Consider the following 4,629-nt stretch of genomic DNA (forward strand, 5'->3'; position numbering starts at 1 on the left):
CTCAAACTAGGAAAGAAAGGTAAAGAGTAAGCTGCTAGCCAGGGACCGTGGGCCTCCCCTGGCAGTCAGCCCCCCACCAAGGCCTCTGAGCCTCATCACCTGCCTAGTGCACTCACCATGTGGGGGCCATGGGGTGGCAGCAGGCCCGGGGGATAAGGGGTGAAGTGCTGGTGGGTGTGCTGGTGGGTGTGCTGGTGCTGGTGGTTGTGCTGGTGGAACTGGAAAGCGAGGGGCCGGGTTGAGCCCCCTGCCCCCACCACCTCGGGGCCACCCTGGGCATTCAGGTAGCGAGAGTTCAGGTCCTGGCCGATCAGGTCCTGCTCTGTGGGAGGGGAGGGGAGAAAGGCTTTTAACGTCTGTTGCCATGCTGTCAGCCTCCTTAAGCCCAGGTGACTGGCCTTCCCTTCTGGCCTGGTGCCGCTCCCTCCTCAAGCCCTGCTACCTGCTAAGGTCCAGTTGCCCCAGAGCCAAATGGGCCTGAGCCCAGGGTCATGGTCCCCCACCCCCCAGCCAGGACCCCAAACTCACCAGAAAGGGCGTTAGCCGCTGAGGCCCCAGGGTGCCCTGGCACCTGCAGCAGGGGTGGGGGTGGAGGCAGGGTGGGGCCAGGGGAAAACAAGGAGGGGTGGTGGGGTGGTGGTGGGGGTCGCAGTCCAGGGGGAGGGAAGCTGTGACTGGACAAAGGCAGGGGCAGTGAGGGCGTTGGGGGCCGGTGGGTGAGCTGCGCGGACGAGGAGGAGGCAGATGAGGAGGAAGAGGACGAAGAGGATGATGAGGGGGGAGGCTGAGCCACGGGAGGGGCCAGGGCCTTGGGGGGCGGCCGTGAAGAGCTGGGGAGAGAAGTGGGGAGATGAGTGAAGGGGTTGGGAGCAGCTCTGACGGGAAGAGGTCAGAAGCCTGGGTGATACCCTGACCCTGATTCTCCAGCATAGGAGGCGGCAGAACCGGACTCCAGAACCTCCATCCCCACCCAGGGAACCCATCTTTGGGCTGAAGTGCCTCCCACACCCAACATGCCCTTCTCCCTTTCTAGGTTTCCTTCCACAAAACTGCCTCTGACGTCTCCAGTCACATGACTTTCTCTTTTCTGACTCAACCACAGCACAAAACATGTCATCCACTTTGATGCGTAACTGCAGTAGACCAAAGGGTTTGCACCCTTCAAGAGTGGAAGCAATACCACGCTGTCCTGGCCTGGGAATCAGAAGACCCACATTCTAGGCCCATCTTGCCATTAATACCCTGGGTCACTTGGAGCAAGTCACTGACCCTCTCTGAGCCTTTGTTTTTCCAATAATAATGAAAACTACAAGGATAACAGCGATAGCAGTGGTGTCAGTAATTCTTATCCATTAAGTGAGCATTTACTGTAACCCATGAGCTGTCACTGGCTTTACTTACTACTCCACCATTTCACAATCACCTTCCCAATTGCCGCCACACCCTTGTAAGCACCTGTGTAATGGGCGTTTTTCTTAACTAAATTTTATTTATAACTGTTTTGGATCATAAATCTTTTTCTACCTGGGCTCACTCTAAAAAAACAACACGTCAAGAAGTTGAAGTCTTTTTCTAAAACACATAAAAACTAACACATGACGACTGAAAGACGTTTGTTCTGAAAAAGCTGAAGTCACCTTATGTCCTGCCCCGCTTTGTAAACACTTTGGCAAACATGGCATTAATGCCGAGTCAATCCTTACAACAGCTTTAGTACAAAAGTACTATCATTTCCTCCATTTCACAGAAAGGACCCACAGTGCCAGGAAGCAGTAGAGCTAGTATCTGAATCCAGGTCTGACTGCTACCCAAGCTGGCACTTTGCAGCATGTCAAAGTTTCCCAAAGCATGTCCTAAAGAACACCACCACAGCAGATGTGCCTTGAAAAAAGGTTCCATCAACAAAGAGAACTGGAAAATGTAGAAAACAGATTCCCCAGCATTTGACGCTGTAATCTCAGTATCTTTCACTCAGAGTCTCATCAATTTTTCTGTGTCAGAATCTCGTTTCAAGTCACATCCCACAGGTAGTAGTAGCCTGTGTCTAGATCACAGATCGCAGGGGTTGGTGCCGATACGACCACGTCTTTGGCGACAAGATCAAACCATGGGCGACTCACCTGCCAGTGCTGAGGTCCAGGCTGCTGCCATAGGGAGAAGTGCGGACGCCAAAGGGCGAGACCCGAAGCTGCAGCTGGGGTTGGGGTGGGGGTGGCAGACTGGGAGTGGCTGGCAGGGACGCAGGGGGTGAAGCAGGAGGCCGAGGGATTGGTGGAGGCGGTGGTTCCTTCTGGGGGAAAGGCACTAGCAGCGGGTCGGGCCCTGGGGGCTGTTCCTGGCTCCGCTCCAGGCCCGACACTTTAGGGACCACAGAGAGTTTTGCTTCACAGTTCCCATTGAAGGCGCCATGGGGGCCCGAGGCTATGAGGGTGGGAGGACAGACATGCTCAGTTGAGTCCCATGTTCACCCAAGTTCCCTCCTTTATCTCTAGCCCTGGCCCTTGGGACCAACCTTTGCTGGTTGAGACAGTAAAGGAAGGGTCAAGGTCATCATCGGAGACCTAAGAAAGAAAAGTAGTGACAGGGTCAGCTTCTGGTCAGCCCAGGATCCCACCCAAGAGGACAGTGTCTGGCACCTGTCAGAAACTAGGGCCAATGGCCAAGTCTATCACACGAGCTTAGCTAAAGTCCTTCAGACCTCAGTGCTCCAAAGAGCCTGTGTTAGGAAGAAAAGGTAGAGTGGCCTAGTCCACGATCTGGCAGTACAGAAGAATGAAATCAAGGTAAATGAAAGAAAGCATCAGAAAGCACCGCCTACTTCAGAAATGCTAACAAAGGCTCCAAAAACAATTTGTGTAAAAATCTTAACAATGAACCCCGTTCTGACACGCTAATAACTCAGCATTAGACAGCAGTGGCCCTTTTTAGGTGTACGTGAACTCTGTGATTCACCAATGTCCCGTCTAACCTAAAACCACTGCCATTGCGTCGATTCCTACTTAGAGAGCCTCTCCATCAGGTTTTGGTACAGAAGACTGCTCATCGCTCTCCTGTGGAGCAGGCCGTGGATTTGAAACACTGACATGGTAGTTCACAGGCCAACATGCTACGCTACCACGGTGCCTTTAAAAAATTACTTTTAAAACATAGACAAGACAAAACATCAAGGAGTTCAAATTTAGTTACCTACAGACAGTGAAGAGATAGAGAAGTAACTACTACGACATGTTATCTCAAAGCTAACTGACCATAAACTGAAACACACCTTTTATAGGACAGGTTCTCTACTGACCACAACGACTCTGCACTGTCATGCTATACGGTCGCTACTCAGTCCCTGACCTATGATCTCTCCAGGACTAGCTCAGCTCTGCAGCTTGAATTTCTAAAGAGAAATTGAGTTTAATTCTAGATTTCCACAAGAACTTTTTTTTTTTTAAATATGGAACGTTTCACGAATTTGCGTGTCATCCTTGCGCAGGGGCCATGTTAATCTTCTCTGTATCGTTCCAATTTTAGTATATGTGCTGCCAAAGCGAGCACATCCACAAGAACTTTTGGGAGCTGTGAGGGCACCGGAGAAGATGGCACAGCAAGACACAGGCCTTCCATTCCTTAGTCAACCAGGTTCAGCCACCAAAGAAAAAAGTCACCTAACCTCACAATCCCTGTCCTTCCCTCCTAAAAACCTAATCTTGAGTCAATGAACCCATCTCCCACGCAGGAGGGGGCTGTGTCTGGTGCACTTGTGGTTCCTTTAAACCGTAACCCACTTGACAAATGGTGACACTGCACGTGGACAACCTCTGGCCCCTACTCACCCTCTCGTCCAGATCGCTTTCTGCATCACACTGGAGAGGAGGAGAGACAGAAGTGTCACAAGAGAGGAGAGAAGCAGGGCCCAGGGTAGAGGGGACTTTCAGAGAGGGCATGAGAGGGGAGGTGCCCGCAGAGGCCCACAGCACTTACTATGTATCCAGCTTCCAGAGAGTGTCGGGACGAGGCCTGAGAAAGACCAGAGTCCAGAGGTGAGGGAGGCTGATGGGCAAGGCCTTTGGATAAAGTCCAAAATCCCCAGCAAGGCACCCAAGGCCCCTTGACAACTACTCTCAACACTTCTGCTTACTTCCCACCCCCATACTTCACAGACTCAAGTCTCTGTGCTCTTGTACAAAACAACCTGGATCCATTTACCCTCCTAGTAAATGCCTTCTTACTGTCCCTCGCTATGACATCTTAGGGGGCTTTCCCTCACCACACCACACCCCCCTCTTCCAGGCAGTGAGGAGGCTTCCTCATGTGGGTTTCTGTAGCATCTCTCACAGCTCTCTGCCTTCGGGAACTTCTCAGGTTCCACTCTGGGTGTCTGCTAACTACTTCTTCCCCCTGCCAGACTGTCACCACCTCGAGGGGAGGGCAGGGACCACGTTCCACTCGCTCACATCTCCGGTGATTCAACTCCTTTAAGCCCTTGGAGGCATCTCTCAATTGTCAACATGTTCGAGGCAGGCTTAGTGCTGGTCCAAAGCAGATTAGGAAGGCTGAGCGTGGACTAACGTGTCGGAAGCTGGAGCCTAGTGCCCCTCTCTGCCCCTCGGCCACTAGGACGGGTCCCTGCTCCCCCCCCCC

Source organism: Elephantulus edwardii, unplaced genomic scaffold (assembly GCF_000299155.1).
Source record: "Elephantulus edwardii isolate Elephantulus edwardi_28Jun2011 unplaced genomic scaffold, EleEdw1.0 scaffold00186, whole genome shotgun sequence".
Taxonomy (NCBI): domain Eukaryota; kingdom Metazoa; phylum Chordata; class Mammalia; order Macroscelidea; family Macroscelididae; genus Elephantulus; species Elephantulus edwardii.